Raw genomic sequence first — 24,506 nt, forward strand, 5'->3', positions numbered from 1 at the left:
AAGGTACAGCCCCAGCATTTGCCTGCTGTTTAAATGGGAAACCACGGAAAACCATCTTCAGGGCTGCCGACATTGGGGTTCGAACCCACTATCTCTCGGATGCGAGCTCACAGCTGCGCGCTCCTAACCGCACGGCCAACTCGCCCGGTATTTTTACCCTTCGGTTTATTGACTTGGCTTGTATAACCTCAAACTTAGACTAAGTTGGATAATATTTTAAACACCAGCATCACTATTTTCACCTGTGTGCAATTATATTACTTACTAGCTGATGTACCCGTGCTTCGCTATGGGATTCTCAGAAAGACTGACTTGGTGGTTTTCCTAACTGAATTCAACATAGGTCATTACAAAAACGTCAGTAGGAATGTAGCGATTGAAAGCAATGGTATGATATAAAATACTCGATTAAATGAAAAACCGCACACTTTCTCAATTTCAACGAACAGTACTACGGTGCCGATCTAAGAGTCCAAAGTTCCAGAGCTGGAATAACCAGGTCGCAGACTGCCGTGAACACTCCTCTGTCATTCTGGTGAAAGAAGAATTTGTAAGCTACGAAAAAGTTAAAGATGAGACACATGAAATTCTAGGTGTAAGGCTCATTTCTAAAGATAATAGGCAACTTGATATATTTGGAGTGTACAGATCGGGAAAGGGTAGCACTGATGCGGAATCGGAATTATTTGATAGGATAGTCAGCTATGTGGGAAACGACATGGAAAGAAATGTGATTGTAGCGGGAGATCTGAATTTGCCAGATGTCAATTGGGAAGGAAATGCGAACGACAGGAAGCATGACCAACAAATGGCAAATAAGTTAATATGGGAAGGACAGCTGATTCAGAAAGTGATGGAACCAACCAGAGGGAAAAAATATTTTGGATGTGGTGCTGATAAAACCAGATGAGCTCTATAGGGAAACTGAAGTAATAGATGGTATTAGTGATCATGAAGCTGTTTTTGTGGTAGTTAAAAATAAATGTGATAGAAAGGAAGGTCTTAAAAGTAGGACTGTTAGGCAGTACCATATGGCTGATAAAGCAGGTATGAGGCAGTTTCTAAAAAGTAACTATGATAGGTGGAAAACGGTAAATAAAAATGTAAACAGACTCTGGGATGGGTTTAAAGAAATTGTTGAGGAATGCGAAAACAGGTTTGTACCTTTAAGGGTGGTAAGGAATGGTAAAGACCCACCTTATTATAATAGAGAAATGAAGAGACTAAGAAGGTGGTGCAGACTGGAAAGAAATAGAGTTAGAAATGGCTGTGGAAGTAAGGAGAAATTGAAGGAACTTACTAGAACATGGGCGCCCGCAAGGGGGGGGGGCAAGGGGGGGCGCTTGCCCCCCCTGGAATTCTAAAGATGTTGATGTTCAATTGTTTAATATCATACCAGATTATTTCATAAACTGAAATTACTGACAGTCATCTAGCATATGTTATAACTGGAAGTTTCTGTAAACAATTTAATGTTGCTGACGTTATATTGGTTTTTATATTCAAGAAAATTGTTAATGTGCCCCCCCCCCTGGAAAAGATCCTGCGGGCGCCCATGTACTAGAAAATTGAATCTAGCAAAGAAGGCAGCTAAGGATAACATGATGGCAAGCATAATTGGCAGTCATACAAATTTTAGTGAAAAATGGAAGGGTATGTATAGGTATTTTAAGGCAGAAACAGGTTCCAAGAAGGACATTCCAGGAATAATTAATGAACAAGGGGAGTGTGTATGTGAGGATCTTCAAAAGGCAGAAGTATTCAGTCAGCAGTATGTAAAGATTGTTGGTTACAAGGATAATGTCGAGATAGAGGAAGAGACTAAGGCCAAAGAAGTAATAAAATTTACGTATGATAACAATGACATTTACAATAAGATACAAAAGTTAAAAACTAGAAAAGCGGCTGGAATTGATCAGATTTCTGGGGATATACTAAAGACAATGGGTTGGGATATAGTACCATATCTGGAGTACTTATTTGATTATTGTTTGGCCGAAGGAGCTATACCAGATGAATGGAGAGTTGCTATAGTAGCCCCTGTGTATAAAGGAAAGGGTGATAGACATAAAGCTGAAAATTACAGGCCAGTAAGTTTGACATGCATTGTATGTAAGCTTTGGGAAGGCATTCTTTCTGATTATATTAGACATGTTTGTGAAATTAATAACTGGTTCGATAGAAGGCAATTCGGTTTTAGGAAAGGTTATTCCACTGAAGCTCAACTTGTAGGATTCCAGCAAGATATAGCAGATATCTTGGATTGTGGAGGTCAAATGGACTGTATCGCGATTGACATGTCTAAAGCATTTGATAGGGTGGATCATGGGAGACTACTGGCAAAAATGAGTGCAATTGGACTCGACAAAAGAGTGACTGAATGGGTTGCTATATTTCTAGAAAATAGATCTCAGAGAGTTAGAGTAGGTGAAGCTTTGTCTGACCCTGTAATAGTTGAGAGGGGAGTTCCTCAGGGCAGTGTTATCGGACCTTTATGTTTTCTTATATATATAAATGATATGAGTAAAGGAGTGGAATCGGAGGTAAGGCTTTTTGCGGATGATGTTATTCTCTATAGAGTGATAAATAAATTACAAGATTGTGAGCAACTGCAACGTGACCTCGAAAATATTGTGAGATGGACAGCAGGCAATGATATGTTGATAAACGGGGCTAAAAGTCAGGTTGTGAGTTTTACAAATAGGAAAAGTCCTCTCAGTTTTAATTACTGCGTTGATGGGGTGAAAGTTCCTTTTGGGGATCATTGTAAGTATCTAGGTGTTAATATAAGGAAAGATCTTCACTGGGGTAATCACATAAATGGGATTGTAAATAAAGGGTACCGATCTCTGCACATGGTTATGAGGGTGTTTAGGGGTTGTAGTAAGGATGTAAAGGAGAGTGCATATAAGTCTTTGGTAAGACCCCAACTAGAGTATGGTTCCAGTGTATGGGACCCTCACCAGGATTACCTGATTCAAGAACTGGAAAAAATCCAAAGAAAAGCAGCTCGATTTGTTCTGGGTGATTTCCGACAAAAGAGTAGCGTTACAAAAATGTTGCAATGTTTGGGTTGGGAAGAATTGAGAGAAAGAAGAAGAGCTGCTCGACTAAGTGGTATGTTCCGAGCTGTCAGCGGAGAGATGGCGTGGAATGACATTAGTAGACGAATATGTTTGAATGGCGTCTATAAAAGTAGGAAAGATCACAATATGAAGATAAAGTTGGAATTCAAGAGGACAAACTGGGGCAAATATTCATTTATAGGAAGGGGAGTTAGGGATTGGAATAACTTACCAAGGGAGATGTTCAATAAATTTCCAATTTCTTTGAAATCATTTCGGAAAAGGCTAGGAAAGCAACAGATAGGGAATCTGCCACCTGGGCGACTGCCCTAAATGCAGATCAGTATCGATTGGTTGATTGATTGATTGATTGATTGATTGATTGATTGATTGATTGATTGATTGATTGATTGATTAATTATTCCGTTAAATATGCACACTACTCATTCCAATCAGTGGCTCAGAGTAGGGATTGTATAGCTCGAATACTATGATGAACCAGTGTGTTACGTACCAGATATATCAGAAAATGTATGAACCAGAGGAATGGCATGCTAAAGAAGAAAGTTATCTTACATCCCAGCTACTTCTCACCAATATACAGGCAGGCTGTTACAGTCGGTACGACCAAGCGAGTTGGCCGTGTGGTTAGGGGCGCGCAGCTGTGAGATTGCATCCGGGAGATAGTGGATTCGAACCCCACTGCCGGCAACCCTGAAGATGGTATTCGGGAGATGTGGGTTCGAGCCCCACTGTCGGCAGCCCTGACGATGGTTCTCCGTGGTTTCCCATTTTCACACCAGGCAAATGCCGGGACTGTACCTTAATTAAAGCCACGGCCGCTTCCTTCCACTTCCTAGACCTTTCCCATCCCATCGTCGCATAAGACATATCTGTGTCGGTGGGACGTTAAGCAAAAAAAAATGGTATTCCGTGGTTTCCCATTTTCACACCAGTCACATCAGGCTGTACCTTAAAGCCAAGGCCGCTTCCTTCACACCACTATTCATTTCCTATCCCATCGTCGCCATAAGACCTACCTGTGTCCGTGCGACGTCAAGCAAATTAAAAAAACCTCGGTACGCTGCAGTAATCCTATCTATCGGGGATGAGAGGAAAGAGAAGACAAAAAGCACATCACAACAAACAATGGTCAATGTAGTGTTATTGTTAATAAAGTTTATGAGCTTTCTATATTGAAGGCCGTCACATTAGTTTTCTTTCGACTCTGTGCTATCAGGGTGTCTTACAAAATTATTTATATCGTAGACTGTAGTTCCTTATTCTCAGACTTTACATACCGATTTTCACTAAATTCTATTTACCCATTTTCTCGTGACTCGGCGCTGATATGGACTTAGTAACAAAAATCCAAATTCATGAATATCTCCGACTATATGCGGTACGGTAACAATGTATAAGCACAAGTGATCGGAAATTTAATAACTTCTTACATAACTACTACTAACTTACGACATAACTAAAGTTAGGTTAGTTACGTAGTATTTATCGATACGACCACTAATAACATAAATAACTTATTTGAGAATTACATTTCAGACCTACCCCTAAACTACCATTTCACTCAGCGTGAATAAAACAATTTGTAGCCTAGGTTGCAGTGGTTCATCACCCGTCATTACATACCGATTTTCATTAAATTCTCTTCAGCCGTTTTCTATTGATGCGTGTACAATTAGACAGACAGACAGACAGACAGACAGACAGACAGACAGACAGACAGACAGACAGACAGACAGACAGACAGACAGACAGACAGACAGACAGACAGACAGACAGACAGACAGACAGACAGACAGACAGACAGACAGACAGACAGACAGACAGACAGACAGACATTACGGAAAAGTAAAAAATGCATTTCTTTGTTACTGTGGATATGACAGATACAGAAATACAGTTCATTTCAAATTCTGAGCAATGTACAGGCAAAACACTTATTTTATATATAGATTACATTTCAGGCCTTCCCCTAAACTACCATTTCACCCAGTGCGAATAACATTATTGATAGCCTAGATTATAGCGACCTATTCCCCGACTTTGCATACCAATTTTCGTGAAGATACGACCACTAATAAAATAAATATTTGATAATTAAATTTTAGGCCTTCTCCTAAACTACCATTTTTCTCAGCGTGTATAGCCTATATTGTAGCGACTTATTTTCCATCTTTGTCTAGCGATTTTCATTAAGACACGACCACTAATAACAAACATTTGAGAATTAAATTTCAGGCCTTCCCCTAAACTACCATTTCACTCAGCGTGATTAAAATAATTTATAGCCTAGATTGTAGCGGTTCATTACCCGACTTTACATTCCAATTTTCATAAAATTCTCTTCAGCCGTTTTCTCGTGATGCGTGTACAGACAGACAGACAGACAGACAGACAGACAGACAGACAGACAGACAGACAGACAGACAGACAGACAGACAGACAGACAGACAGACAGACAGACAGACAGACAGATAGACAGATAGACAGACAGACATTACGGAAAAGTAAAAAAATGCATTTTCTTGTTACTATGGACATGACCGATACAGAAATACCATTCTTTTTAAATTCTGAGCAATGTACAGACAAAACTCTTATTTTATATATATAGATTTCATTAATATTATGATAATTATTGTAATTGAGCATTGTTAACTTATAAGACCCCAACAGACCAGCATTGGTTTTGTGTAGAGTTATACATTTGTTAAATTCACGTTGTTTTCTTTTATGATGTACACGCCTATTTTTGTTATATTGTAGAGTATTTAGCTATAACCTAAATTTCTTTACAAATATAAGCTCTTCAATAAAGACATAAATAACTGTCGCATGCCAAGATAAATTGGTATAATTAGAGCTGTCAATATGGTTCATAACCCCTTTGATTTATTACCTTGACATGGATCACCCAAAACATACGTTAGGTTTGGGGAATACTTTAATAATCAGCATTAATTAATGCACTGTTTATTACTTTCATATTTCAAGTTGTAATTGAAGCATTTAATTAAAGCATCATACATTAAAATTTAAAGTTTTACCACTAGAACAGCTGACACGGAAAAGTGATTGAAAATTCAAATTCAACTTATAAAATGATCTTCAAAAAAAATAAACTGTAGACTTTTCCGATATATCACCAGCATTTCTCCGGCTAGCCAAAATACTTTTCTCCCTATTTTTAGCGTCTTTGGAACATTTATAAACAATTTGGTTGGGATGGTATGCGATGTGCTATTGCACATCGGAACTATACACCATTTATAAGTTTTCTGCCTCACTGTCTGCGCAGGATACATTTTAAGTCTAAAATATACCACTCAGATTATTATCCAATGTATAGACCTCGAATTTAACTATACCAGACACTAACATAAAGTAGAAATACGCGAAGTGTAACCTGTTTCTCACAGCACACTATGTGTTATTTCGTCTGCTAATTCAGTCAAACCTGTACGATGACGTCAGACCAATGAGATGGCGTACTTGCGTGACGTGACATTTTCGTACTTTAATTTAGATTTTTATCATGTTTGGATTTGTACATTCTGATCACATTTTTGAATTCTGCATGAAATTTTGAATCAGATTAGCATATTTTTAATTAAAACCCCGGATCATGCATGTTCCCTATTAAGCCTAAAGTTTGAAATTCGCAAGAACTACTCAAGGATTGATGGTGCTTGTTGTTTAAAGGGGCCTAAGAACTGAGATCATCGGCCCTATCCAAGGATTACCAACAAAGTTAAACGCGTATACAGATTATTATTAGTACTACTTTATCCTACTATGCTCTAAGGGAAATGAAACCTGCCGTTTGGTTAAATGCTAAAGTATCGAAAAGGTTACGGTACACAAAGGTAGACTCGAATATAATAGGCAAGATGCTATCTAATATACCGTATCTACACTACAATTCTCAACTGAAATATGGTTATGTTATTATTACAGCTGGGGGATTACTATTATTTTTCCTACTCCACGGGACGGAGAATGAAAGTGTCCTTAAATGCTGAAAAAATACGAAGTTGTCTACAATAATTTCTCAAAATTACTTCTGTCAAATCTACGCCAGGGACTTGTATTGCAATTATTGGGATATGGGAACTTTATTATTAGCTGGCCGCTCATAAATACTGACAGATCGAGGGTGCGAAATATAAATTACGGATACTTTAACTACCTACTCAGAACTACAAATGATCGGAATACAAGAAACAGCTGATTTTTATTTATATTTTCTTGACTACACTACACACTTTGCTCACGACTGTAGCCAATAATGCAATATTTGAATATGAAGAGCGACAATAATCGATAACAATACGATTGTTAACTATTTCGCCAGTGAATTACTGTACATTATGTTGAAATGTAAAGAAGTTATTACCTTCGTGATACGTGGAACAGTTAAACTGTTATTTGAAATACCCTGTCAATTGCCTGCACTAATATAACCGCTGCCGAAGTTACGACTCTTTTTTAATATCCCATAAGTATTTTATCAACAGACCTAGGTACTGATATTTTAATAATACAGTAATATTTTTTTAATCTAGCGAACACCTACGGAACTATTCAGTGTAAACGTTGTAAATAAATACCACTAATCTCAATTACTACAAACACTAAACACCAATATTTTTGGAACTAAATGTATCACCCACACACAAAATTTGCTAAATTTCTACAACTATTAACTACTTTATCACTAAGCTGATACAGAGCTCTTGGAACAGCCAACCACTCGCTAGCGCATCCAACAACATCCAACATCCAACTTTAAAATGTACCGAAAATTTCCCTTGATAAATTATTCGAGTCCCTAATTCATCTTCCTATACATGTATGTTTGTCCCAGTTTGTCCTCTTGAATTCCAGTTTTACCTTCCTTCTACATTCAAAAGCTCCACGCCACCTCTCCACCGACAGCTCGGAACATACCACATAGTCAGCATCTCGTCTTCTTACTCCCAAGTCTTGCCAGCCCAACACTCTAGCTTACCTATATAAAATGAATAATTTCTAAGTTTTACCTTTCATGTTTCAACAGAATGAAAAGTTGTAAGTAATGTCTTCCTTCTTAACGAAAGAAAAAGAAAAATCTACGTTGGAACAATGTGCAACGTCAATCAGTAAAGGATACTCCTCTTTCGGAATCAAAGACCAACTTTTTAGGTCCTGCAACATATTTCATGTACAGAATGGCTAAATATAACAATTGGGATGTACAACAGCCTCACCACATCACACCAATGCGAGTGAAATAATATTTTAGCCGCTGCAAAACCTTCTGATACGCGAACAATTGGAAGTCAAATTGGTGGCGCTTGCGTGGGAATTTCGCGCGCGGAATTTGTAATCTTTTTATCTCCATAAAGATCGCGATCCACTACGAGTAAGCGTGTTCTCGCCCTAGAATAACTAAATAATGCACTAGAGGTAGCAGCAGCGCCACCGTCTGCGAGCCCCCTGTGGGTGGGGGCGGTAGAATAACATCCGCTATCCCCCGCCTGTTGTAAGAGGTGACTAAAAGGGCCCCAGGGGCTATTAACTTTGGAGCGTGGATTGGCGACCACGGGGCTCTGAGCTGAGTCCTGGCATTGCTTCCATTTACTTGTGCAAGGCTCCTCACTTTCATCCATCCTATCCGATCTCCCGTGTTATTTTCTGGCCCCGACGGTACTAGAGCATTGGAAGCCTAGGGAATCGTTCCCCTTCGTGGCCTTTGTCTTTCTTTGTCCGATACCTTCATTTTTCGAAGCGTCGGATCCCTTCCATATTTTCTCTCTGATTAGTGTTATATAGAGGATGGTTGCCTAGTTGTACTTCCTCGAAAAACAATAATCACCACCACTACCACCGTGTAGTGACCGGAGCATGTTGAAATCTCAGCTCTTTGCCATAAAGCTCCCTCCGCTGTACTCATCAGTGTAAGTTGAGGACTTCTACAACTGTGTGGATATTGATACGGTTTAAAATTCTTACATGTCAACATTTTCAGATACTACAGTATAGTTGTGATGCTTCTGTCAAGTAGAAAGATAGCTCAAAAAGCCTAAACAAAGGAGAAATGCGTGAAAAAAGAGACCGGTGTACAGTTGCGATTAAGTAACACAAAATCAATTAACTGTTCATTTTAAGTCTTCAGTCAACATACTTTAAGATTGGGGATACATATATTTCGCTATCGTGTGTGTAAATGGCCAGGACTTTCTGCATCATTCTGTCCAACGACCGAAAACATGCTATCTCGTACGAAGCGAATGAGCTTGTTTTTAGGCCTGAAATCGTTGGCGAGATTTTGGGGCAAACGAGACAAAATATTACTATAGTTGTTTTTTAAACGTGATTAAAATTGGAAATATGATACCCGGTTGTGGTTTCAGTCTTTTATGGAGATTTTTATTTAGAATTTTCTGAAATGTTTCATTTGCTTTAAGTTGTAAAATTATTTCCTTTAATGGAAAAGGAGAGTGGTAAATTATATGATTAAAGAAATCTGAAAAATATTTTACAATAATTTATTGTGCTTGTATATAGTCCTATTTGATATTTAAAGGAATGATAATAATAATAATAATAATAATAATAATAATAATAATAATAATAATAATAATAATAATAATAATAATAATAATAATAATAACTAATAATAATAGTAATAATGGTCTCAGGAATCAACCTGGGGGAGTCGGTGTGGCTCCGGGCAAATGGGAGTGAAATGCATCGTTGCATGTCACTTGCAACCTGAACATATTGGATTCAGCAAGAGAATCCAATTTAGCCTCTTTCACTCCAACTCCAGCACGTAACCTACACGAGGTGTTCCTGTTAAGCCAAGCAACCCAGTGGAAGGTTGGGTAACCAATCGCAGCGGGAAACTGGGTCGGCGAGCCGATCAGTGCTGGGGGCTCCAAGGCTCACAACCTTGATAGTACTTGGGCCGGTGCGAAATATCACCCACCCCAACTACAGTTTTTCAACTGTCTCAAGAAAGCATGGAGGAAAATTCAGCAAGAGCTTCTACCCCAGGTGGTAACCAGTCAGCGATGCATGCAGGCCTTCTGATTCTGGGGAGCCTGCACCAACATGCTTGGAGGTATCGGAGGCTCCACTAAAGATCAAGCACAAACATCGGAACTACTTTCCTACCGTTAATGTGAACTCCATTTTGAAGACTGATAAACTAAAGCATCTCACTGACACACTCTCCCAACATCAAATTCTTATCACGGCAGTTCAAGAAACAAGGTTTACAGATGAACATCCTTTTGAGTCTCAGGGGTACAGAATATTCAAAGGCGAAGTTGGTAAACGTGTTGCAAGAAACATCCCTCACCTTGGCACGGGGTTCATTGTCAGTAGACGGATTCTGGATCCAGTTATGGATTTCAGCTCTCCTAACAACCGAGTATCAATCCTCACTTTCCGATGCCTGAACAAAGTGTATACTATGGTTAATGTGCATGCGCCAATTAATTAGGCAAACAAAAAGACCGAGAAGGAACGGATGAATTTTGGGAAGAACTGGAGGATATACTATATAAAATTCCTGACAAGCATGCAATTATCTTGCTTGGTGATTTCAGTGCCCAACTTGGTCGAGAAATAAAATTCCGAAAAATTGTTGGAAGTTCCCAGATCACACTGAACCGTTGTGTAGTATCTGGTAAGGGTCCCAGCTCAGGTTTACGAGTGAAGACCTCAACGACATCAACGGCGCAGAGGGCGACCTTTGGTATGGCGGAGATGTTGGAAGAGGCAGCCTTGTACATGGGGATTAATGCGAGTACAACACACAACGGGCACGACATTTAGACATGTTAGTGGCGGTACCCGACAGCGTCTGTTCTCAATGTTAAGGGCGGCTGAATCACAACTCACCAACACGTCTGGAAAGCGTGGTGTTTTATTGCCGAACACCTTCCATAAACTCCTATGACTTCGGATTTTCAAACGAAACTACCGAGGTGAGTAGAGTGAAAGACTCAGAATCTCACACTGGCAATACGTCAGTCTGGCTCAAGGATTCTGGGGGAGGCATAAATTCGAAAAGAACGACTAAAAACGTAAGAATAGGTATATACAACATGAGAACTATGAGACTAGCTGAAGACCTGTAAAGACCAGAACAGGAGTTGCATGACATAAAATGGGATATTCTGGATATTTGTTAGACTCGCCTTCAACGAGAAAAAGCTGAGACCCTTCCATCAGGTCATGTCATCTTAATAACGGGGATGCTTCTACACATGGGGTTGCTATTATTATCAATAAACACATCAAAGAATGCATACGCAAGATGATTTGTGTCTCTCTGAGTGATATACACAGTCCACAAATTTAAATAGTAAATTCTCCATACAAGTCATACACGTCCATGCTCTAACCAGTACTTCTGACGAAGAGGAAGTGCAACAGCTGTATGAAGATATCACCAAAGCGAAAAGTTCAGAAAAGACACAACTCTGTATCATCATTGGAGACTTCAATGCAAAAGTGTGTCAAAAGGAAATCAGAGACCCAGAGATCATTGGTACATATGGACTAGGCAATCGAAACGAAAGAGGTGAAAGATTGCTAGAATATCCCACAGCCGAAAATCTATATTGCTTGAACACTTTCTTTAAAAAACATCCAACGAAAATGGACATGGAGGAGCCCCAATGGACAAACCAAGAAGGAGATAGATTTTATCCTGACCAACAAGAAGAAATATTGTACAGATGTTACTGTTCTCAACAGATTTGATACAGGAAGTGACCATAGGCTAGTTCGAGTGACCTTCACATTTGACCTCAAACTTGAACGGTCCAAAATGACAAGGGGGCACACTTTTCCAAGAGTAGACTACTTAGAAAAACATCAATCATCATTTCAACAAGCTCTTACCAAGAAACTTAACCCTATAGAAGAGTTGAAATACTTGGACGTGAACGAACTTTATGAAAAAATTACAGTCAGTATTCAAAATGTACCAAAAAGATCCCATTGAAGAAAACTACTAAGGGGAGTCGACTTTCACTTTATACTATACAGCTCATTAAGGACAGGAAGACAATGGATAGGGATACAGCAGCATACAAAAATCGTAACAAGACCATTCGCAAGGAAATAAGAAAAGATCTGCTTTCTTGCTGATGATGATGATACTTGTTGTTTTAAGGGGCCTAACACCGAAGGTCATCGCCCCCCCCCCACGATCTGCTTTCTTGGAAGGTGTTTGAAAGCAGTAGATTTCATAACTAGGTTGAACGCCTTACAGAGCTCCAAAAGTCTCTCCCCATTGCAGTTGGTTCTGTAATGAGCTGGGTAACTTCCAACGTGGACTTCCCCAAATCCGGATGTAACTACTGCTGAGATTGAAAATGCACTTAAACAGCTAAGGAATAAAAAAATCCCCTGGGAAGGATCAAATAACGAATGAAATGCTGAAATTAGGTGGACGAGATCTGCTAGAAGCCGTAAGAATACTCCTCAGCAAGTACGAGATGGCATGGCGAGAATACCTAAATAAGTGGTCCCGGTAACAAAAAGAACGAAATATCCCTGGTGGACCATGAATGTGATGCTGCAATAAGGCAGCCAACTGCCATGGCAGAGATGGAACTTTCAGAAGAATTCAGATAACTGGAAGAGTTTCCTGTTAGTGAGAAAACATGCCGCAAAAAACATTCGTGGGGGTAAAACGTGCTTACGATAGGTTCAACAAGACTTAAAGAATAACAACACTCGATATTTCTATAGAGCCTTCAAGCAAAATCTCACTAAATACACTCCACCTAGCCTACATTTCGAAGATCCTGAGAGAAAACTGACTATAATGACAAGGGCAACTGCAATATCCTGGCAAATTATTTTGAGACTCTCCTTAACTGTGAAAGCCCAGAATCCCCATTCTCATTTGAAGACAATCCAAATAGAAACACTGATTCTACACCACCAACAAAAGATGAAGTTATGCAGATCATTAAGTCGCTTAAGAACAACAAGGCACCAAGTGAGGATTCGATAATCGCCGAATTATGGAAGCATGCCAATGAAAGAAGAGGGTGGTTGCCTTTAGAATATTGTTTGATTGATTGCTGTCGACGTAGCTATCGATGAGCTAACATAAATAATCAGTGAGATTTGGGAAAAGGAGGAACTCCATAATGATTGGACATCAGCTTTGCTTAACTCCTTCACCATAAAGGCGACAGAACGAATGTGAGCAATTACCGAGGCATCTCTCTCTTCGCAGTAACTTACACACTCCTCTCAAACCCTTCAAACTAGAACAGAAGAAAATTTGGATCCACAATTAGGAGAACATCAAGGGGGATTTCGGAAGGGACGATCATGTTCTGAACACATTCTGAATCTTAAATCTATTCTTTCATATCCGAAGCTTAGATTTCTTGATTTCAAGAAGGCCTATGACTCCATTGATCGGCTCACCCTATTTGAAATACTGAAAGAACTTGGACTGGACTACAAAACAAGAGAAATTATTCATAAAACATTAACCAACACTACTTCCAAAATGAAATACAGGGCAGAAATTTCAGAGCCCTCGAAATCAGGATAGGTGCAAGACAGGGAGACTTACTATCACCTTTGCTCTTCAACTGCGTGCTCGAAAACGTCATCCGAGAGACGAAGAGTAATAAACGTTAACAGGACTGAAAATGGGGTCAGATTGTGCTACAAAAACAGTACCCGACAGATGACTGCCTAGCATTCGCAGATGGCCTCGCAATTTTTTAGGATTCCCTAGATGCAGCCACAGTGCAAGTTAATGAACTCCAGATTCAAGCAGCAAAAGTGGGCCTTAAGATTTCCTTTGAGAAGACAGAATTCATCACTAATATCAAGCAAACGCCCAAATAGCTTGATGTGAGGCAGGGGAAAACCAAGCAAACAAAAGCGCTCAAGTATTTGGGTGAGTTGATAGACCTCAATCTCTCTGAGAAGGCAACTTTCGAGTCACGAATCAGGAAAATGGAAATGACATATAATCCATCAAAGGCCATTTACAACAAGAAATGCATATCTACAAAGCCATGTTAAGACATTACCACACAGTCATCCGTCCAGAAGCCTTGTACGCTGCAGAGTGCCTTGCAATGCATCGGAAGGGACTAATAGAGAAACTGGAAGTTAAAGAAAAGAACATTCTAAGAAACATATTGGGCCCAGCAAAAGAAAACGGGAAATATAGGAGACGGAAAAACCACAAACTTTACACCCATGTGGAAAAAATAACTGATACCATGAGGAAACGCAGCATTAACTCTTACTGCCATATAACAAGAATTAATCCAATGCGATTGAGAAATAGGATTTTCACGTACTTTCTCGAAAAGAAAACCAAGGGATCTTGGTTCACTGAGATGGACAAATATTTACAAGAAGTGGGAATTATAGAGAACGATGTCTGGGAACGTGCCACCCTTAAACAGAAACTAACAAGACACCGATGTTTCCAAGAAAAACCTAAGCTAACTGAAGAAAGGAAACAACGGCATCGAGAACTTATGCGAAAGTACTGGCAAGATGTTAAAGCAAGAAACAGCTGAAATGACGTGGTCCTTAGATGACCGAATCGAAATAATAATAATAATAATAATAATAATAATAATAATAATAATAATAATAATAATAATAATAATAATAATAATAATAATAATAATAAAGGAATAAGATCTTCACATGGTGTTTCACATCTAGTCTATAAATTACAATATCTGGTAAGGTATGAATGGAGGCATCTACACAATTGTATGAAGGGAAAGTAACAAACTGTATATATAATGTATTCAATAGCTATTACTACTATAAACACGCAGAAAAAATGAAAAACGTAGCACTACGCATAATTCTAGGCTATGAAATAATAATACATACATCATTATAGTCCCTTATGCCTTTCAGCGTTCAGTCTGCAAGCCTATGTTAATTTACCAAACGTCGCCACAGTCCACTATTTGCAACTAGTGCTGCGGCCTCAGTTAGTTCTATACCTCTTATTTTTAAATCCTTCTACTTTTCTTACCCTGCATAACAACGTCCATTATTCTTCTAGGTAACCTATCCTCCTCCATTCACCTCAGATGACATACCACCGAAGCAGGTTTATGCATACAGCTTCATCCATCGAGTTCATTCCTAACTTAGCCTTTACCTACACATCCCCAGTACCTTCCTGTCATTGTTCCCACCTGTTTGTACCAGCAATCCTTCTCGCTACTTTCATTTCTGTTACTTCTAACTTATGAATAAGATGTCCTGAGTCCACCCAGCTTTCACTCCCATAAAGCAAAGTTGGTCTAAAAACAGACCGATGTAAAGATAGTTCGTCCGGGAGCTGACTTCCTTTTTGTTGATCGCAACTGCGAGCTCACTGCATTAGCCTTACTGCTCCTTGATTGAATCTCACTTAGTATATAACCACCCTGGGAGAAAACACAACCTATATACTTGAAATTATCTACCTGTAGCAGCTTTGTATCACCCATCTGACATTCAGTTCTGTTACATTTCTTACCTACAGACATCAATTTAGTCTTCAAAAGGCTAATTTTCATACCATACTCATTGCCTAGGTAGCAGGTAGGGACCCTCTTCAGAGGTAGCCCTACCCAGGGAGTGGTGCCTCTGCCTATGTGAGTCCCAGAGCACACTGGCCCGGTGTGTAACATCTGGTAAGGGTCCCAACTCAGGGTTAAGAGTGAAGACCTCAACGGAATCTTTAACGGAGAAGATGGATTTCGGAACGGTGGAGATTGCGGAAGAGGCAGCCCTGTACTTGGGGATTAATACGAGTACAACCTGCTGCCTTGCAGGTTGATAGGGGACTATCAAAGGCTAAGGGAGAAAATCCCGACAGAAATATCCTCTCTCGCCTTAATTGGCTCTTAAAGGGCACTCTTTTGTCCTTGAGTTGGGAAACTGGCTTTAAAGGCGGAGGAACCACAAAGGTGGTCAACGGTATAAGGATGTAGAACGCACTGGACAACGACTACATTAAAGGCCTGATGGCAAGTCCTAGTAATCATTATGGCTATGCTCATGACGGAATTATCATCATCCGGTGTAAATTCCTCAGTCGGATCTCCGGGAGGAACAGTAGTGAGTACAGGCATGAAGAAAATCAAGTGGCAATAAAAAATTAAAGTGGCAACCTGGAACGTGAGAACAATGAGCCAAGGAGGAAAAATACATAATACGATTAAAGAAATGGATAAGATGGAGTTAGATATACTTGGTGTTAATGAGATGCGATGGCCGAATACGGGAGATGTTTCCATAAATAAACATAGAGTGCTATATTCGGGTAGAGCTGATGGAACGCATGAACATGGAGTCTGTGTAATACTTTCAGCGGAAGTAGCAAGGTGTCTCAAAAGTTTCACACCCGTATCAGCCAGAGTAATGATGTTACAGCTGAGTGCTAGGCCTATTGACATAAACATAATACAAGTGTATGCGCCTACAATGGACAAGGAAGATGAAGAGGTAGAAGAATTCCACGAAAGCATAAATGGGATTTTGAAAAACCTTAACAAACATGACCTGACATACGGGATGGGAGATTTCAATGCTAAAGTGGGGGAAGGTAGGACATCAGACATTGTGGGACCGTTTGGACTAGGAGAGAGGAATTCCAGAGGGGATGATCTTGAAAATTTTGCGATGTCAAATGATTTAGTGATCATGAACACTTGGTTTAAACTCCCACCTAGAAGACTATATACATGTAAGTCTCCAATGGACAAACCCGGGAAATGTGTGAGAAACCAGATTGATTTCATATTGGTAAATAAACGTTTCAGGAATAGTTGCACCGCAGTGAAAACCTACCCTGGTGCAGATGTCAACTCAGATCACACACCACTTGTTGGAGTTTTCAAAGTCAAAATGAAGAAAGTGAAGAGGAAGAACAGGCAAAACTACAATTTGAGGAAAATCAAAGACTCAATAGTGAAACAGAACATGCAAGTAAAACTTAACTTGAAGATTATAACAGAGGAAAATATCACCAGCAATAATGTCAAATTAGAATTAACTAAAGTACAAAACGCCGTTCAGCAAATAAAAGGGAAGTACATGAAACCAGAGGAGAAAAAGAGAAAGTCATGGATGACCAGATGAAGTAGAAGCAGAGTTCTTAAAACTGATGGATGAACATCATATAAAATGGTTGACCAAAATTTTCAATCGAATTTATGTATCCGGGAATATTCCATTGGAATGGCTCAAATCAATGCCAAAAAAGCAAAACGCAAACCAATGTGGAGATTACCGCACAATAACCTTAATGAGTCATCTCTTGAAGGTGTTCTTGAGAGTGATACATAGAAGAATATACAGACTGTGTGAAGATCAGATAGCCCCTAATCAATTTGGGTTTATTAAAGCAGTAGGTACGAGAGAAGCTTTGTTCAGTGTGCAGGATATTTTGAGAAATATTGGAATGGAGAAAAGAGATCTGCGAATCATCAAGAAGCAGTACTGGAATCAAACAACGGTGTTGCGTGTTGAAGGAGAACACACCGAAGCAGTCAAAATCCTGAGAGGAGTGAGGCAGGGATGTATCTTGTCACCTATAGTATTTAATTTGTATTCAGAATATATATTTAGAGAAGCCTTGGAAGCTATAGAAGAAGGAATTTTGATAAATGGAGTGAGATTAAATAACATCCGGTATGCTGATGATACAATTGTATTTGCTGATACTATCCAAGCGCTACAATCACTAATGGATAGAATTGTAAGAGTCAGCAGCCAATACGGGCTTGAAATAAACACCGCAAAGACAAAACTCATGGTTATATGTGAGGAAAATATTTCCGGAATAAACTTGGTTATAAATCAAAAGAGTATAGAAAGGGTAAAACATTATTCATACCTTGGAACCATAATAAATGAAGACTGGGATTGCTCACAAGAAGTCAAGGTACGCATTGGAAAAGCAAGAAGTGTGTACCGGAAAATGAGTAATGTGTTTAAAAGCCACAATCTAACTTTAGGGACTAAAATCAGACTTCTACACTGTTATGTATTTTTTATTTTTTATATGGTGTAGAGACATGGACCTTAAATAAAAACACAGAGAAGAACCTGGAGGCCTTTGAAACATGGCTTTATAGGCGGATCCTGAGAATATCTTGGACCCAGAGAGTTACAAACGCGGAAGTAATGAGAAGGATGAACACAACAACTCAGTTGATCAAAATAGTGAAATGCCGAAAGCTGCAGTATCTGGGACATATAATGCGCAACACATATAGATACAACCTACTCCAAAAATACTCCAGGGAAAAATCAACAGCAAAAGAGGTCCTGGAAAGGAAGAATATCTTGGCTTGACAATCTTAGAGGCTGGTACAATATGTCATCAGTTGAATTGTTCCGCGCTGCCACAAACAAGACGAAAATAGCCATCATGATCGCCAACATCCGAAACGGATAGGCACCGAGAGAAGAAGATACTCATTGCACCTCTTTTCAAGTTCCAAGATATTAGACTGCAGGTTTTCGGCACAATCTGCCATCAAGACCAAGTCGTCAGCATAGGCCAGACTGCTTACTACATTTCTAGCTAACTGAATCCGTCCCTGCCACTTTATACCTTTCAGCAGGTGATAAGTGTAAACTACGAACAACAAAGGTGAATGATTACAGCCTTGTCTAACCCTTGTAAGTACCCTGAACCAAGAACTCATTCTATCATCAATTCTCACTGCAACCAAATTGTCAGCATAAATGCCTTTGATTGATTTTAATAATCTACCCTTAATCCCATAGTCGCCTAGTTTGGCGAACATCTTTTCCTTTGGTACCCTGTCATACGCTTTCTCTAGATCTACGAAACATAAACATAACTGACTATTCCTCTCGTAGCATTTTTCAATTACCTTGCGCATACTGAAAATCTGATCCTGATAGCCCCTCTGTGGTCTGAAACCACACTGGTTTTCATCCAACTTCCTCTCAACGACTGACCGCACCCTCCCTTCCAAGATGCCAGTGAATACTTTGCCTGGCATACTAATCAATGAGATACCTCGATAGTTGTTGCAATCCTTCCTATTCCCTTGCTTATAGATAAGTGTAATTACTGTTTTTGTCCAATTTGAAGGTACCTTACCAACATTCCATGCTAATTTTACTACTCTATGAAACCATTTCACCCCTGCCTTCCCACTATACTTCACCATTCCAGGTCTAATTTCATCTATTCCTGCTGCTTTATGACAATGGAGTTTATTTACCATCCTTTCCACTTCCTCAGGCGTAATTTCACCAACATATTTTCCTCCTCCCCATGAGCTTGGCTGTTCACAACACCAGCAGAATGATTTCCTTTCACATTGAGAAGATGTTCAAAATATTCCCTCCACCTCTCCAGTGATTCCCTGGGATCTATTATGAGTTCACCTGAATTACTCAAAACACTGTTCATTTCCTTTTACCATCCCTTCCTAAGATTCTTTATTACTGCCCAGAAATGTTTCCTGCTGCTTGCCTAGCATTTCCAGATTATTATCAAAATCTTCCCACGATTTATTTTTGGATTCAACAACTATTTGTTTCGCTCTGTTTCTTTCATCTACGTTCAACTCCCTGTCTGCTTCGGCCCGTGTTTGGAACCATTTCTGATAAACCTCCTTTTTACGTTTACAAGCTGCTCTCACTTCATCATTCCACCAAGATGTTTGCTTTTTCCCATCTTTACACAGTTGTTCCTAGGCATTCCCTTGCTGTTTCTAGTACATCATCCCTGTATGTCACCAATTCTCTTTCAATATCCTGAACCTGCTTACTGTCCACTGTTCGGAACTTTTCACTAATCTCGAAGTACTTCTGTCTAATTTCCTCGTCCTGGAGATTTTCTACCCTCATTCGTTTGCAGACAGATTTCACTTTCTCTACCCTAGGCCTAGAGATACTACAGACCAAATAGTGGTCTGTATAATCGAAAAATCCCCGGAAAACCCGTACATTTCTAACAATTTCCTGAATTCTAAGTCGGTTAAGGTATACTCTATTATGTATCTGGTACCCCTAGCCTCCCATGTGTAGCGCTAAATAGTCTTAATGCTTGAAGAAGTATTCGTAACTGCTGAACCCATACTAGCACAGACGTCCAACAAACGCTTCCCATTCCTATTAGCTTCCATATCTTCCCCACATTTACCAATCACCCTTTCGTATCCTTCAGTTATATTACCAACTCTTGGATTGAAACCGCCCATTATCATTATCCTATCCTTGCTGTTTGACCCTGACTACGATGCCATTCAGTGCTTAATAAAACTTGTCGATTTCATCCTCATCTGCACCCTCACATGGTGAATACACTGAGACAGTTCTCGTCCTAATTCCTCCAACTGCCAAATCAACCAACATCATTCGCTCATTTACGTGCCTAACAGAAACTATCTTGCGTGCAATGGTATTCCTGATAAAGAGCCCTACCCCAGACTCTGCCCTTCCCTTTCTAACACTCGTCAAGTACACTTTATAATCTCCTATCTCTTCCTCGTTATCTTCCCTTATCCGAATATCACTTACCCCTAGCACATCCAGATTCATCCTCTTTGCTGACTCAGCCAGTTCTACTTTCTTTCTACCATGCATGTATGTTGGGTATTCAGCCCGAAGGCTGGTTTGATCCTCAACAGGTTCACCATTAGCTGTCATAGATGGCTCCATTAATATTGATAGCTCCCCATCGAATTCCATTTCGTTCACCAAGTTGTTTCCAAGGAGTCCCTCGCCTGTCAAATGGGAGTGGGACTCCGTTACTGCCACATATTCGAGGCTTGCTTAAAATGTTCTGAGCTCGGTAAATTCATGAAGCAGGATGCTACTCTACTTGAACATAGTCCAAGTGAGGATCTCTCCTCTAACGGGTTATGGACCACCGGTGGATTGTATAGTCCTAGCCGCCTGAGCACAAGGAGGGTCACGACTCAGAATATGTCCGAGATGCCTACTTCCATTCCGTAGCAACTGATATCCCGACTCTCAAGATCACTTAATAGGCCACTCAGCCGTTGCCCACGGTTCACAAACTAGGACGTGACTTCAGTAACCCACTTTATGAATCATGAAATAATAATAAAAATAATCGTTACGTACATTCCGTGGAGCACAGGGGTGTAAGAATGTGCGGGCAGGAATGGGTGGACGGAGAAAAGATCAAATCTTATTTCAAAACTCTAAAATTCGAAGTCTTATTTCTTTCCTTTTTTCTTTTCGTATTTTAAACTTTGTTAATCAATAACAACTAACAGTTGAATAGACAGATGGGAAGCTCTTCAGCTCTTATAACCACAGTTATTTGAAACCTAAAAACGATCAGGCACAATAGACATAATGATTTTTAAGAGAGGAGTTAGGTAGCTCTTACATTACAGTATTAAACAGAGCACTACTGCTCTAATCAATTACAGGTAAGGAGGCTGGGCTCCAAAATTTACCACATTCGAAAGAGCGTCTTTGCTCCACAGAATTATCTAGGACAACTCTCCAAAATTTACAAGGTTCAAGCCTCTTCCAAGTCACAATCTAACTTTTACTTTAGGTCAAATACAAACAGTTTTCACTGTCTTATTCGCTACACAGTCTAAGTTACATTTAAATAAAAATAGTTAAACATTAAGAGAGACAATAAGTGCCCATTCTACCTGCTCTTAGTGAAAAGAAACAAAGTATTTAAAATGTCGGCCGTAAGCCGTAATATTAGGAGGCGAACTCTTGCACTTCTTTGAAGCTGACTAGAAAATTCTTAAAACCCAATGTGGGCTTATGGTCCGAAATTACACAGGTTAAGCCTATAAATGTGACTAGATGGAGAGAAAATTTAAAATTACAAAAGGAAGAGATAAAGTTTAGGAAATCATAATCACCTCAATACCAAGGTGAATGGGAATTAAAAGAGGGTTCACACTCTTTATTCCCTAAGTTAGAGTAAGGTCTTTTGACTTGTTTTGAAAATTTGCATTGGAAGATTGAAATTTACATTACGAAATAATTTTGAAACCTTCCCCTCAAGTCAGCTTTGGAGACTATCACATGGTTAAATGATGTCTGCCATTACCTCGAGCTGGTGGGCCTTCCGACGATGGGCGAGGCTTGCACCCTACTCTAACACACTACAAACTTCTTGACTGGAGCGATGGAAAAGACATCGTGGCCAAAATAGTCCCAGCATTTATAGCGGAGAGGAAGATTCCAGAACTCTCTGGGTCGAAGCCCTGTACACATCCACAATTTCTATTGGTACTTTTAATAAATATCCTAAATTCCTGATTGCTCGAAAATTTTGAAGAAGAAGGAAGAGATTGCAGTGCTTGTAACCTAAAAACTCAGAATAGAACCTACAAATATTACAGTTTTGCAAACTTAGAAACTGCAGATTTCCTTGAAAATTAATTGTTCATCTTCCCACAAGAGGGGGCAGATGAATGGACAGTAGAGACACCTGATAAAAAAAAATCTCTTTATTTGCAAATGAGGTGTCTACCTCGGTGGCAAATGATACACTAAAATACATTATTGTCAAGCACTAAATATTAAATTAACAATAAAAGAAAATTTTCCTATAATACAATACAATTTACGCTAACAAAATTTTTCTATTAAACACGCAGCTCATCCTTAATAAATTTATATTGCTTACAAAATTCTACTTATATCATCTCCTGTACTACTTAAAAATATAGTCATCTGATATACAGTATGTGGAATTACTCCAAATGATACTATGCAACTGGTATAAGATTAAACTTTACACTGCATTTATTTACTTTGTTTCTTTTTAACCCATTCTGGAACCTAAGTAGCATAACGACCTGCTGCGTCTTAACCAGAGCCCCTTTTGCCACCAATTTTCAGAGTTCCTGAAGGGCCTTCACAGCTACCGTAGCGGTCCCAGGGCCCTCGAAGTCCCCACTGTACTTCACCCCTACAGGCAGTCCCCTACTTTGGCTGTCCAACTCCTTAGACCGGGGGATGGAATTAATTTAATCACACACATTTTAATTTTTTTTACAATAACCTGCACTGATGATTAAGTTCGAAACTTCTTCGGAGATAAGTTTTACTGTTCATATGCCAGATGGCCTCCTAAGAGACACTCACTTTAAATGAACGGAGTAGGTGTACCTCTGGTAAAATAATAATAATAATAATAATAATAATAATAATAATAATAATAATAATAATAATGATAATTGCTCCGGTGTATCTGTGGAACGCACAGGTGAAAGAAGGTGCTGGGTAGAATGGGTCTATCAACGATATCAAAAATTGAATTAAAATTGTAAATAAAGGTTATACTTCTTTTAAAAAACTTCACAAGCTTTCACTTAGTGAAATAACAATGACAAATTTGGGGATTAAAACCGAGAATCCCAGAATAGGGAATTTAACAATTTCGGGCTTCAAGCCCTTGATTTACAAGTTTTGAGCTACAAGATCCAGTTCAGAAAATTTACAAAATCTCAGTGTTTAGACAAGGACAGGAATATCCCAATTTAGAAGCACTTTGTTCCAAGGATTACAGGTACGGCCTTCCAAAGGCACCCCTCAATATTAGAGTAAACTTAGGAATGAGCTTACATGCTCTCCAACATTAACAAATTCCTTACAGCCTACTCTAGGCAACATTACATCAAAAATCTTACAATCTCTGGCCTCTCTAGGCACAATTTAAAATTGAAATTACCTTCACACAGGGGTATCTATTACCCAAACTACTGGGCCTTCGCGGAAAGAAGAACAGGTTAAATTAATGGCCCGAACACAAAATGAATGGAGGCGTACACTTGTCCTCCTAGAACCTTGCATATAAAACCCTAATGGGCTCTCGGCCCGATGATGCAGAGGCTAATCCCAAGCTACTGGGGTGACTCGAATGAAAGTTAATTTAATGCATTAGAGGCAAGAAAAAGAGTTACAAAGTCGTAGTCACTTCAAACCGCAGTTAAAGACTTTATGAAATTTTACATTTTTGAAAACAGGTTACATAGTAGAAATTAGGACCTTCCCCTCGTGTAAGTCTGCGGAGGTAGCTACAGAAAAATAAGTCTGGTGGACATTACCTTGGCTGCTGGACTGCCTGGTGAAGAATGAGGCGCATCGCCTCCTGTCTTAGCACACACACACTCTCATAAATACGGCGATAAAGAGACAAGGTAGCCGGAAAGGCCGCAGCTTTTATACACGAGGGGACTGTTCTAGAGGGTTCTGGACTAATCTGGATACACCCTCTCGAGTGTATTGGCAGAATCAAGTTACACCCCAAAAAACCAACAAGTAGCCTGTGATAGGCTGAAAAATAATTACAGAAAATTCCTATTGGCCAGATTCAAAACTGGCAGAATGAGAAAGAAGTGTTGCAAACCTTGAAATATA

This window comes from Anabrus simplex, chromosome 1 (assembly GCF_040414725.1).
Source record: "Anabrus simplex isolate iqAnaSimp1 chromosome 1, ASM4041472v1, whole genome shotgun sequence".
Classification (NCBI taxonomy): Eukaryota; Metazoa; Arthropoda; class Insecta; order Orthoptera; family Tettigoniidae; genus Anabrus; species Anabrus simplex.